Source organism: Cherax quadricarinatus, chromosome 56 (assembly GCF_038502225.1).
Source record: "Cherax quadricarinatus isolate ZL_2023a chromosome 56, ASM3850222v1, whole genome shotgun sequence".
In the NCBI taxonomy this organism is placed as follows: Eukaryota; Metazoa; Arthropoda; class Malacostraca; order Decapoda; family Parastacidae; genus Cherax; species Cherax quadricarinatus.
The window spans coordinates 17112863-17128002 of NC_091347.1; the positions used below are offsets into that span (position 1 = coordinate 17112863).

The 15140-nt window shown below is 37.6% G+C and overlaps 1 protein-coding gene across 6 annotated transcripts in view; it reads right to left on the reverse strand.

Moving 5' to 3' along the window:
* Positions 1-15140, reverse strand: part of CycT (Cyclin T) — an 81121-nt gene that overhangs the window by 43621 nt on the left and 22360 nt on the right. The window contains exon 1 of one of the 6 annotated variants that reach the window (XM_070097098.1): positions 10326-10423. The exons of the other annotated variants lie outside the window; for them this stretch is intronic. The gene's annotated coding sequence lies outside the window, so the exon portion shown is untranslated. Of the gene's footprint in view, positions 1-10325; positions 10424-15140 lie in introns of those variants that run through there. 6 annotated transcript variants of the gene reach the window in all.

Here is a 15140-nt window from a genome sequence, read left to right on the forward strand (position 1 = left end):
ATATATATATATATATATATATATATAATATATATATATATATATATAATATAGATATATCTATATATATATATATATATATATATAATATATATATATATATATATAATATATATATATATAATATAATATATATAATATATATATATATATATATAAATAATATATATATATATAAATAATATATATATATATATATAAATAATATATATATATATAAATAATATATATATATATAAATATATATATATATATATATAAATAATATATTATATAAATAATATATATATATAAATAATATATATATATATAAATATATATATATATATATATATATATATAAATAATATATATATATAAATAATATATATATATAAATAATATATATATATATATATAAATATATATATATATATATATATATATATATATATATATATATATATATATATATATATATAGCCATCATTTTAGATTAAATTAAAATACTATTGTGTTATTATGGTTGCAAACAACTAGTAATGTGCCTTTGAACACTTCAGCAATGATGATTACCATTAGGCTTGGAAGCTTGCACTATATGGGCGGGTAGTGAGCAGGCCGTTGCACTGTTGAATACTCATCAGCCAAAGGGCAGCTGCACATCCACTCCCTCTGAGTTAACTTAATAGTAAAAAGTACACATCAGTTGAACCGAGAGGTTCAACAATGAGGGAAGTTCCCTCTTGAGTGTGCAAAAAAACAGAGGTATAGCAAGAGAGAGAGGAGCGGAGCACTAGCTAGCCCAGTGCCACCAGGAACAAGTTAAAGTGAGTCCTCCAAGCCCTTTTCTTCCTCAAACACATCTGTCCAGCTGAACAAGTATGGCTGTACATGTTAACTTGACATAGTACCTCTCCATGCAGGCAAACTGACAGTCTAGACTTATAATTGGGAAAAATATGAATGGAACACTATGAGAAAACTTAAAAGATTTTGTTTTTCCATTAAGTTATTAGTGGATCTGTGAACATGATTTAGAAGAAATTAACATAGTCGTCTGAAGTGTATACAAATCTGTGTTGCATAATAATTCACCTATTCAGTACAAATATTAAAAACCCTGGCAGAGAAAAAATCACTTGCAGAGCCAACATGCAAGGCCATAATAATTTTATCTTCATATTAATGAGTAAGTAATTTTTTACATGATGGTAGGAATTCTGGTAATTTTTTTCTGTCTCATTAAGATGCAGGATAACAGGTATATCCTGCTACTTCTATTTACAAAGAGGTCACCACATGCATGTAAATGCAGATATATTTACACACCCATATGGGTTTTCTTCTATTTTCTTAATAGTTCTGGTTCTTCATTTCCTCTTATTTCTATGGGAAAGTGGAAAAGAATTATTTGTCCATAAGCCATGCGTGTCATAAGAGGTGACTAAAATGCTAGGAGCAAGGGGCTAGTGACCCCTTGCTCCCGGTTCACCGAGAGAAAAAAGTTGGAGCTGCATATGAAAATATCTGAACTTCATAATTTATCATTCATGATTTGTGTAAATCCTTTGATAAAAATCATGCAGAATTTATATAATTTTTTTATTAACACATCGGCTTTTTCCCACCAAGGTAGGGTGGCCCAAAAAAGAAAAACTTTCACCATCATTCACTCCATCATTGTCTTGCCAGAGGGGTGCTTTACACTACAGTTATAAAATCACAATATTAACACCCCTCCTTCAGAGTGCAGGCACTGTACTTCCCATCTCCAGGATTTAAGTCTGGCCTGCTGGTTTCCCTGAATACCTTCATAAATATTACCCCGCTCACACTTAAACAGCACGTCAAGTCCTAAAAATCATTTGTCTCCATTCGCTATCTAACATGCTCACGCATGCTTGCTGGAAGTCCAAGCCCCTCTCACACAGACCCTCCTTCACCCCATCCTTCCAACCTTTCCTAGGCTGACCTCTACCCTGCCTTCCCTCCACTATAGATTTATACACTCTCGAAGTCATTCTATTTTGTTCCATCCTCTCTACATGTCTGAACCACCTCAACAACCCCTCCTCAGCCCTCTGGATAATAGTTTTGGTAATCCCGCACCTCCTCCTAATTTCCAAACTACGAATTCTGTGCATTATATTCACACCACACATTGCCCTTAGACACGACATCTCCACTGCCTCTAGCCTTCTTTCTCCTTGTCGCAACATTCACCACCCATGCTTCACACCCATACAAGACCGTTGGTATAACTATACTCTCATACATTCCCTTTTTTGCTTTTATGGACAAAGTTCTTTGTCTCCACAGACTCCTCAATGCACCATTCACCTTTTTCCCCCTCGTCAATTCTATGATTCACCTCATCTTTCATAAACCCATCTGCTGACACATCCACTCCTAAATATCTGAATACATTTACCTCCTCCATACACTCTCCCTCCAACTGATATTCAATCTTTTGTTACCTATTTTTTTTTTTTATCCTCATCACCTTACTCTTTCCTATATTCACTTTCAATTTTCTTCTTTTACATACCCTACTAAACTCATCCACCAACCTCTGCAACTTCTCTTCAAAATCTCCCAAAAACACAGTGTCATCAGCAAAGAGCAACTGTCACAACTCCCATTTTGTGTTAGATTCTTTACCTTTTAACCCGAAACCTCTAACCAACACCCAGGCATTCACTTCTCTTACAACCTCATCCATAAATATATTGAACAACCATGGTGACATCACACATCCTTGTCTAAGGCCTACTTTTACTCGGAAATTATCTCCCTCTCTCCTACATACTCTAACCTGAGACTCGCCATCCTCATAAAATTTTTTCACTGCTTTCAATAACCTACCTCCTATTCCATACATGCAATATCTGCCACATTGTCCCCCTATCAACCCTGTCATATGCCTTTTCCAAATCCATAAATGCCACAAAAACATCTTTACCCTTATCTAAATACTGTTCACCTATGTGTTTCACTGTAAACACTTGATCTACACACCCTCTACCCTTCCTAAAGCCTCCTTGTTCGTCTGTTATCCTACTCTCCATCTTACTCTTAATTCTTTCAGTAATATCTTTACCATACACTTTACCAGGTATACTCAACAGACTTTTTTTTTTTTTTTTCAACAAGTCGGCCATCTCCCACCGAGGCAGGGTGACCCAAAAAAGAAAGAAAATCCCCAAAAAGAAAATACTTTCATCATCATTCAACACTTTCACCACACTCACACATTATCACTGCTTTTGCAGAGGTGCTCAGAATACAACAGTTTAGAAGCATATACGTATAAAGATACACAACATATCCCTCCAAACTGCCAATATCCCAAACCCCTCCTTTAAAGTGCAGGCATTGTACTTCCCATTTCCAGGACTCAAGTCTGACTATATGAAAATAACCAGTTTCCCTGAATCCCTTCACTAAATATTACCCTGCTCACACTCCAACAGATCGTCAGGTCCCAAGTATCATTCGTCTCCATTCACTCCTATCTAACACGCTCATGCACGCTTTGCATTCTCTTTTGTCCCCTTTGCCTTTATACAATATATACAATATATGCATGCTCTCTGCCAATCCCTAGGTATCTTATTCTCTTCCATACATTTATTAAATAAAAGCACCAACCACTCCAAAATTATATCCCCACCTGCTTTTAACATTTCTCTCTCTCCCATCAATCCCAGCTGCTTTACCTCCTTTCATTCTACCCACTGCCTCACGAACTTTCCCCACTCACAACTTGCTCCTCCACACTCCTACAAGGTGTTATTCCTCCTTGCCCTATACAAGAAATCACAGCTTCTCTATCTTCATCAACATTTAACAATTCCTCAAAATATTCCTTCCATCTTCCTAATACCCCTAACTCTCCATTTAATAACTCTTCTCTCCTATTTTTAACAATCAAATACATTTGTTCCCTAGGCTTCCTCAACTTGTTAATCTCACTCCAAAACTTTTTCTTATTTTCAACAAAATTTGTTGATAACATCTCACCCACTCTCTCATTTGCTCTCTTTTTACACTGCTTCACCACTCTCTTAACCTCTCTTTTCCTCTCCATATACTCCTCCCTCCTTGTATCACTCCTACTTTGTAAAAACCTCTCATATACGTACTAACTTTTTCTCTCTTACTACTCACTTCACATCATCATTCCACCAATCGCTCTTCTTCCCTCCCACACCCACTTTCCTGTAACCACAAACTTCTGCTGAACACTCTAACACTACATTCTTAAACCTACCCCATACATCTTCAACCCCATTGCCTACACTCTCACTAGACCATCTATCCTTCAATAGTTGTTTATATCTTACCCTAACTGCCTCCTCCTTTAGCTTATAAACCTTCACCTCTTACCTGCTGTTTCCATATTCCTTGTATCCCATCTATCTTTTACTTACACTATAGTTACACTAAAAAGTGATCTGATATATGCAGAAACAACTGGCAAATTAAACATTCGGAAAATTCAAATCTCTGTAATACGTTACATCCCATTAAGCCAAGAAAAACAAATAATATACAGGTCTCCCTCAACATTCACGTTTTCAACTTTCACGGGCTTCACACATTCGCGAATTCCCAGCCACCAAATCATATTTAACCCTTTGACTGTCGCAACCCCCAATCCTGAGGTGAGACTCTCCTGGTGTCGCAAAATTTAAAAAAAAAAAAAAATTTTTTTTTCTTATGAAATGATAGAGAATCTTTTCCCGATTGTAATGACACCAAAAAAAAAACGAAATTTGATGGAAAACTGATGGAATTATGCTCTCGCGAAGTTAGCGACCTCGGCGCTGTTCACAAATCGGCGATTTCGCCCACTTTGAGCCCTATTTTCAGCTAATTCCATTGTTCCAGTTGCCCAAACTCATAGCTATTTCTTTAGAACTCCATTTTTTCTATCGATTGAATACAAGAAACTGTCCATTTACCGATTTCTACTACCTAATAATGTGGTCAGAAATTTGCAATTTGGCCAATTTCACGAAAACTAAAAAATACGACAATTTCAAAATAAGGTCCAGAATGAACAATGCAGACATTCCTGGCTCTAAAATAACATTTTCTTTGCTCATCAGTCATGTCTCCAGGCCTCTCTGATATTACTCTTGCTTTCTATTTTGAATTTTTATTCAAACAAAAAATAGAAGACTTACTATTATGCAGACTACTGCAATACTGTAATAATTGTATAAATAACGTCAACCCATTCATGACTGCATATTAGAATGGCTAGTTGGACATTTATTGGACAATGGCATCATTTGTTTACTTTTGAACATTGGCAAAAATCAAACATTTCCCCTACTTTGAGCTCCATTTCTAGGTTCTTTTTATAGGAAAATCAATCAAAATCACCTCTATTTCTATAATATGTTTTCCATTCTATCAAATGATACCAAGAAAACAAGAATACAACCATAAATACTATATGAAAATAGACCACAAAGTCGGCATTTTAATTAAAAAAAAAAAAAAACGGTCAGTTTTTTTTTTCTCATGCACTGCGTGCTCCAGGATTTTTTTTATATGGTGCACACTGACCACACAGACCCATTCTCTCACATGTGGGCCTACCAGCTTTCTCCTGCTTGATTTGAAGCCGTTAGAATTTATGAGTATATATACGTCAAACACGGTACCTCGTAAGACGTATATATACGGCTGCGACAGTCAAAGGGTTAAGTTTCCCACCACCTGAGAGTCCCTACTACCCTCCCACCGACCCCCACAACTGGCAGCCAGCCCTCCCACCACTGTGTGGTGAGTGTTTTGTTTGTTCATTATTTGCTATTAAACTACAGTATAAATAACGTAAACCCATTCATGACTGCATATTGGAATGGCTATTTGGACAGGTATTAGACGGTGACATCATGTGTTTACTCTTGAACACAGCAAAGAATTAAACATTTCTGCTACAGCTAATAATAACAATAGTAATAATAATAATAATAATAATAATAATAAATATGATATAATTGAAGAAGGAAATTGTACAAAAATACGAGGGAGTGGTTGACACATCGTCAGTGTGACTTTGTTTATGCTGGAGTGAACATTAGTCTCCCTGCTCTTCCAAACATTTCACAATAATTCATTGTGTTTGGTGCCTGTAGATTGTGACTGGAGTGGTAGAGGCAGTGATTGAGGCAATGGTATTTAATAACATACATGTTAATAATAATACATGCTATTAATAATATGTACTATTATTATTTATAACATATGTTATTAAATACATACATGTTAATAATAATACATGTTATTAATAATAACATGTACTATTATTATTTATAACATATATGTTATTAAATACCACTGCCTCAACCGCTGAATTATTGTGAAATGTTTGGAAGAGCAGGGACACTAATGTTCACTCCAGCATAAACAGTCACACTGACGATGTGTCTACCACTCCCTTGTATTTTTGCACAATTTCCTTCTTCAATTATCGTATTTATTATTATTATTATTACTTTTGTTATTATTAGCAATAGCAGAAATGTTCGATTCTTTGCTGTGCTCAAGAGTAAACACATGATGTCACCGTCTAATACCTTTCCTAATAGCCATTCCAATATGCAGTCATGAATGGGTTTACATTATTTATTCTGTAGTTTAATAGCAAATAATAAACAAACAAAACACTCACCACACTGAGTGCTGGGAGGGCTGGCTGCCAGTTGTGGGGGTCGTAGGGAGGGTAGTAGGGACTCGCAGTGGTGGAGTCTGTGGTATTTAATAACATACATGTTATTAAATAACATACGTTATTAAAGCATAACATGTATACATTTAGTACAATTTACGACGTTTTCATGTATTTTATGATTATTCATGGTTCAACAAGTTAAGGAAGCAGTATTGTAATATATTTCCCTACAATATATTGGGGCACCAAACATTCACGGTTTTTCAACATTCGCGAGGCTCTTGATCCCCTAACCCTCGCGAATGTTGAGGGAGACCTGTATATTTTATATCCAATACAGCATTTTTTAAAGACATGGGCAGTCTCCCACTGAGGTAGGATGACCCAAAATAAAAGAAAAACTTTCATCATTCACTCAATTCACTTCATACTAAGAATAAAATTCAAAGACTGAAAATAATTCTACTTTGTGGTACAAGATTTTCTAGCTTATGCCTTTGCATGGTTAAACTATGTAATACAACTGTATCCAAGAAAAACAGCACTACAGCAACTGACCAAAAACAATTTGCTATTACACTTTAAAGTGTAGTGGCATATGATGCAACTGCAAGTCTATGTTGTTTTGTAGCACAGCAGTTGACCCATGCTGACTTGAGTACAGCCTCTCCTTGCTTAACGATGGAGTTCCGTTCCTAAGGCCACATCATTAAATGAATTTGTCGCTCAGTGAGGAGCACACTATAATGGTTGTGGGTTTGTGTCAACCATCTCTGATATTCCACAAATAACTCGCACATAAAAGAGAGGAGCTAACGACGACGTTTTGGTCCGAGTTGGACCATTTACAAAGACACACTTTGTAAATGGTCCAAGTCGGATCGAAACATTGTCATAAGCTCCTCTCTTCTATATGTGGGAGTTATCTGTATATTGTTCCTGTCAAGGTATTGTGTCTTTTTTGTTATCTTTGACATTGTTTTAATGTCACCTTTGCACCATTTATGTATATTTTTAAATGTTTATACAGTGGTGTACTGTGTATTGAAATGAACAGAATAGAGGAAATCAGCTCTAATATACGTACATTAATTAGGTATAAATACTGGTCGGAGAGCCTGTCGTAAGTGTGAGGCATCGGTAAACAAGTACGTCGCTATAGAGGAGAGGTTGTATTTGTTTACAACTCCAACAAGTGGATATGCAGAGAAAACGTGATAGTTTCTCAAAGAATTTTTTTTTTTAGCACACTGGCTGTCTCCCACCAAGACAGGGTGACCCAAAAAAAAAGAAACACTTTCACCATCATTCACAGTACCACTGTTTTGCCAGAGGTGTACAAATATGACAGTTTAGATGTTTCTCTAGATAGAAAATATCCCGAGCCCCTCCTTTAGAGTGCAAGGACTACTTCCCACCTCAAGGACTCAAGTCCAGCAAATCGGTTTCCCTGAATCCCTTCACAAAATATTACTTTGCCCACACTCCAACAGCTCGTCAAGTCCCAAAATCCATTTGTCTCCACTTACTCCTATCTAACACACACACACATGCTTGCTGTACATCAAAGCCCCTTGCACACAAAATCTCTTTTACTCCCTCCCTCCATCCTTTCCTAGGACGACCCCTACCCCTAACATATTATTCCAAAATGTCGACTGAGGATAGTCTCCTTTTCGTCCTGTTGGTTCTTCTGATAAGGAACATGCACATGTAAAAGCTGTTAAAAGAGCATTATGTCCCAACTAGTTACTGCAGCTTTAATTTTGACAAAGTATGGTACCAAGTTCTTGGGAAAAAAAAAAAAGGGATGTGATCACTTTCACTAATAAATTTTATACAGCAGTAGAATGTGTGTTTATTTCACTCAGGGGTACAATGCTGGAAAATCAAGAGTGTATTGCTTGAAGAATCAGAGAATAACATTTTAAAGTTTTATTCAGTGTGAGATTGATAAAAATGTTGGAAAAAAATTTGAACCTTCTTGTAAAGCTGTTTACACATTAATAGTTCTGCCAGTACCTCAATGAAAATATGCTTATTATTGGCTTTACTCTGATGAAAAAGGGACAGAAATTTCAACAGAAGTGAAAAAAGACAGTAAATGTACATATAGATATTGCTGGTTTAGCAGATATAAGATATGCCACACTGTTTATTGGCTTAAAACATCAAGTGAAAAGGCATCATCAAATTATTCAGCTGTTGAGAACTATTTGATCGACTTTCCTAATATGGAGCTAGAACATAACTCCAGATCAAATGGTTCAAGTACCGTGACTTGTAAATGGTCCGAGTCAGGCCGAAATGTTGTCATAAGCTTCTCTCTCCTATGTGTTTTCAAGTTAAAATAATTTCATATTTTGTAGTAATTAAAATTTATAGCACTGATTTTATAATAATGATCACTGAAAATTATTAAGTTTAATGAACCCAAGTATGCTGCAGATATGCAAGTACCTTTCATTAAGAGCAGAGAAAGCTTCTGCAAATTGCCATGGACCCTTTTAAATTAAGCCTCATGCTGTTGGGAAGAAATCATTTGCAGAAAAAAAAACTTTACCTATGCAGCTCCTAGAATTTTCATCAAGATGCTAGTTTCTGTTAAGAGCCAGGAATCTTTTCATGCTTCCATGTCTCGCTGAAAGTATATCTTCTTTTCTCGAGCTTACGACCCTGATGATCATACTGTCACTCTTGAAAATAAACTACAGTAATTATTCTTCACTGCTGATGTTGCATTTATGGCACAGAATAATTACAAGCAATGACACAACTGCCTCTGGAGGTGAGGCTGCAGTTCAAGCACTCACCCCAGGGAAACCAGTATCACCAACAACCCTATTGATGATCACTGGATTGTTAATTTCCAGCAGAATTTGCATGGGGTTACAGTGAAATACAACCACAGCACATCAAAGAGATAGTAAATCCAGTTCTTGGTACAGCTGCATCGATTCTCCTTTTCGAGTCAATAATATTCATCATCAACTATCTGGTTGGGCAGATTCCTGAGGAAATCAAGCCTTTCTTTTTCAGAGACTTGTTATGTGCTTTGAAAAAGAAGGATGGGGGAATCAGACCCATTGCTGTTGGTAACACCCCTTGCCATCTTGCTGCAGCCAGAGTGGCAGTGAGAAACATTAGCACAGAAGCCACCAGCTTGCTTCAGCCAAACCAACTGGACTTTGGGGGTCTCTCGAGGGGGTGCAGCAGCAGCTCATGAAGCATGGTGTGACATCAAGGCCTTAGTCAAACTAATCTTCAGGAATGCTTTTAACCCAGTGAAAAGAAATGTGGCTTTGGAAGCCACTTGAGAGCAGTTCCCTAGTCTTTTCCCTTTTATTACAGCTGGCTACAGCAACAATTCAATTTTTATTTGGCGAGCATGAAAATCACCTCATCAGTGTGCGTTCAGAAGGAAGACCCACCTGCTCCATTTTTCTTTTGCATGGCAGTAAGATAACTCACATCCAGCTTGCACAGCAAACTCAATATCGGCACCTGGATGATGGCACTCTGGGAGGTAAGGAGGAGTCCCTTCAACTGGTGAAGTCACAGGAAGTAGCTTTGGGACTCATCCTTAACCCTTTGAAGTGCAAAATCATCTCAACAGACTGGGAAATAATTACAGCTGTGTGAACAATCTTACCTGAAGCCTTAACTACCACCCCTTCCAAGAGTATCCTATTGGGAGCACTGCTGGGTCATCAGGCTATCAACACAGTCCTCAAGGACAAACTGAACAACCTGAAGAGGATGGAGAAGAGAGTAAGTGATTTGGATGCCCATGGTGTCCTGTATCTCCTCACAAGGTGTTGAATTCTGCCTAGACTAACCTATTTCTCGAGGTCCTTCCTTCAACAAACCAATAGTTAATGAATATGATGCACTCCTGAGAACTATCTTTAGGAAGGCACTGAATTTGTCACTGGAGGATTACCAATGGGATCAAGCAACACTTCCAGTTTGACTGGGAGGAAGAGGAATGAAGTAAGGTGCTGTAGGAGCTCACAACCCAAAGCTGATCAAAGCAGCTGCACAGAAGGATAGCTTCACAGACTCTTCAAGAAGACTAGCTCCTCCCAAAGCTCATCTCCTAGAAGTGAAGGCACCAAATTCAGATTTCTTTTTAGCCGTCCCTAATTCCACCCTGAACACTCGCCTCAACCCTCAGGCCATTCGGATTGATGTAGCTATTCATCTAGCCACCCCCACACTCACCAAACATAAGATGCTTTTGCAGCAGGGCATCAGCTGATCAATTTGAGCTCCATACTCTCATCTGTCATATGTCGGAAGGGAAATATGCCAGACACAGAGACGTCAATGATATTAAGCCAAGTCTCACCACAGTCCATTGCCCAGTAGAACAGGAACCTCAGGTACGGAGGCTCCATGGATGGAAGTCAGAAGCATCCAGACGGAGTCACCATGTTACCACCGAAGAATGGTAAGCAGATTGCATAGGACTACACCTGTGCATCTATATTGATTGACACTGATCTACAATACTCTGAAGCTGAAGGATTGGCACCATGCTATAACTTTATCCCAAAAAGGTCGGAGACCCACGGAACATGGGGCAAGTGTGCTTTCAGATTCTTTAAAGAGCTGGATGACAAGCTCACCAAAAAAAAAAAACCAAGAACACCTGAGCAACTAGCTTCCTTCTTCAGAAATTCATTGCTGCAATTCAGAGAGGAAATTCCTGCAGTGTTCTGGGCACACAACCCACCACTGGGAAGCTGAATGAAGTATTTAAAATGCAGGCTCTGTGATGTCATGCATGCTGTTCTTCTCATTGTATCTTTTTTAATTTATTTTTTCAAATAAAGTGCATGAATGTGTTAAAGAAGGTTGTGTGTGTGTGTGAGTGATTTGGACATCCACTTCCGGCAAGACAGTAATGGAGTGAATGATGATGAATGTTTCTTTTTCAGGTCACACTACCTTGGTGGGAGACAGCCAGTTTTAAAACTAAATAATTTATTTTTTTAACATGCTGGCAGTCTTCCACCGAGGCAGGGTGACCTGAAAAAGAAACACTTTGACTATCTTTCACACTATCACCGTCTTGCCAGAGGCGAACAGATACAACTGTTTAGAAGTCTCTCCAACAGTAAATATCCCCAAACCCATGCTTTAGAGTACAGACACTGTACTTCCCACCTCCAGGACTCAAGTAGACATGTAGCAAAATATTACGAAAACTAAATTTTTCAGAATGGTGGAAGAAAATAAGTTGTGTGGACAAGAAGACAGCTACTTTCCACAAAACCCAACTCACTTCACACACTATCTTGTGTGTTGATAGAGCGATCACATGTAACATTATATTTCGTTGTGAATATTTGGATATTCTGCCTCATGTGGCAGTACACTTTACACCCAGACAAAGGCACTGACACAATTATATACATATCCTATTTAGCACTTATTGCTCAACTTCTTTCTTTCCACAATCAAGATGTCTGCTACTTTACTTTTATTCTACAAGTGGCTTCATTTTATATACCCATCAGCCAAGACATCTATTCCAAACAGAAAAACACATTCAGTTCCTTTCCTCCAATCTGACATTCAGTCTTTTATTGCCTAAATTACTTACTCTTTATCACTTTTAACTCCCTTCTTTTATAAACCCTTCCAAATTCTTCCACCAACCTTCACGACATCTTTAAAAAATCTCCCAAAGGAGCTTAATGCCCCTACCTTTCCTCAATGCTCTAGCATGTTATTTTTGTGCAACCCTATCTATAAATATATTAAGCAATTAATGTTAACAATCACTAAGACCCCACTTTCACTGGAAAATACACCCTTTCTCTCCTACATACCTGAGGTTCACTCTATATAATCTCTATACAGCTTTTAAATCCCACCACCTATTTGCAACACTTGCCACATTGCTCCCTTATCTACTCAACTCATAAATGCAACAGAGCTCATTAATCTTAGAATTTCTTACCAATGTACCTTAATGCAAACACTTGATCTACACATCCACTTCCCTTCCTAAATCATCTTCATCCTCTACAATCCTGCTTTGTTTTCTCTTAACTCTTCTTATAATAATTCCACTATACACTTTACCTGGTATGCTTAATAGCTTTATTCCCTAATATTTCTTATACTCAGTCTTGTCCCCTTGACTCACATTCTAAAGAACTATACATGGTCTCTACCAATCCTTTTGTACCTTCAGCTGTTAAACAAAGAAAACTTGTTAAGAGTCAGGGACATACCTGTAACCAACTTCAAGAGTTCTACTCTTGCAACCCAGCTGAAGGCCAGATTTCCCATTTAACTGCATGATCAACCAGGCTGTTGCTGCCTGCAGTCCATGTGCTGACATGTCCTTTGCAAACTAACTGATGTGATGCTTTCAGAAAGAGCTGGTCAAGTTTCCTCTTGCTGGTAGAAGGTCAAAGTGTCTTGAACCATAAACTGACAGAATTTTCTCATCATCCTTAAGACATCCCTACTTTTCACTTTTTTAACTTCCACTTCATCCAGAATCTCTCACTACAGTAAATGGTTATGGAAGTGTGTAGACTTGGGACCTGATCTTCAAGCAGTTATGTGAATATAATCAAATCTCTCTTTCTCTTATCTATTCCATAAAGTGCATTCCATGTGCTTTGGGGCATTCCCAGTAGTTTAGGTGCTCTACTTATTGTATGTGGACAGTAAACAATGTACATTCTCCAGCTTTGGTATTTCTCCTGTCTTTAAAGGAACTGCAGGAAGACAACAATATAACAATTAGTCAAGATATAACAAAGTAAAGAAACAAATGAAAAAGGAATGAAAGGTGATGCACTGGTAGTAGCAGCAAAAGAAACACCCCAGAATTCAAATTCAAAACAGGAACAATATTGAAAGTTTAGTGGTAAAACTTCCTACCTGAAAAAAAAAGTGCATTAACCCCTTCATTTAATAATAAATGGAATTAAAACTCTACAGGATAAATAAAGGGCTGAAACATATATTAAGGGAACTATACTACATAGCAACCACAAAAAGACAAAAATCACTGTGACCAAGGATTTCAATTACTGTATGGTAAACCCTTGATTAGTGTAGGTTACATTCCTGAAAATTGGCATCTGATCTAAAACAGTGCAAACTGCAACTGATGTGAACATACAGGGAAAATAGGATTACATTCAAGACACCTCCAGATTTGCCAAGTAACTTTCTAACACACACTTGTTACACAATCATAAAATTAAGCCACATTTCCCTTCCATTATTATTAATATAAAAAATGAAGTACTAAACTAATTTCCCTTCCAAACTGTACCAAACGTATAGCTTCCTTCCTCACACTTCATAGTGAGGCATCATTTCCTAGGCTCCTTAACGTCACTATCATAAAACAAGCCAAATTTCCTCATCAAACTGTATCATACGAGTCTTGGCCATACATCTTCCCACATTGTATTAGAAAAATAAGAAATACTTTGCCTTACTTAGCAAGCTGTGGGTTTATATCAATAATATGTTGTGTGTGGGCAACACAGCTGATTTTGTCACAGCAGCACCCCAGTCAAAATTATATCTCTAATACACAACTTTCTCAGTCTTTTACATTCTTTTTTTTTTTCAACAAGTTGGTCGTCTCCCACCGAGGCAGGGTGACCCAAAAAAAGAAAGAAATCCCCAAAAAGAAAATACTTTCATCATCATTCAATGCTTTCACCACACTCACACATTATCACTGCTTTTGCAGAGGTGCTCAGAATACAACAGTTTAGAAGCATATACGTATAAAGATACACAACATATCCCTCCAAATTGCCAATATCCCAAACCCCTCCTTTAAAGTGCAGGCATTGTACTTCCCATTTCCAGGACTCAAGTCCGACTATAAGAAAATAACCAGTTTCCCTGAATCCCTTCACTAAATATTACCCTGCTCACACTCCAACAGATCGTCAGGTCCCAAGTATCATTCGTCTCCATTCACTCCTATCTAACACGCTCATGCACGCTTGCTGGAAGTCCAAGCCCCTCGCCCACAAAACCTCCTTTACCCCCTCTTTCCAACCCTTTCGAGGACGACCCCTACCCCTCTTTCCTTCCCCTATAGATTTATATGCTTTCCATGTCATTCTACTTTGATCCATTCTCTCTAAATGACCAAACCACCTCAACAACCCCTCTTCTGCCCTCTGACTAATGCTTTTATTAACTCCACACCTTCTCCTAATTTCCACACTCCGAATTTTCTGCATAATATTTACACCACACATTGCCCTTAGACAGGACATCTCCACTGCCTCCAACCATCTCCTCGCTGCTGCATTTACCACCCAAGCTTCACATCCATATAAGAGTGTTGGTACTACTATACTTTCATACATTCCCTTCTTTGCCTCCATAGATAACGTTTTTTGACTCCACATATACCTCAACGCACCACTCACCTTTTTTCCCCTCATCAATTCTATGATTAACC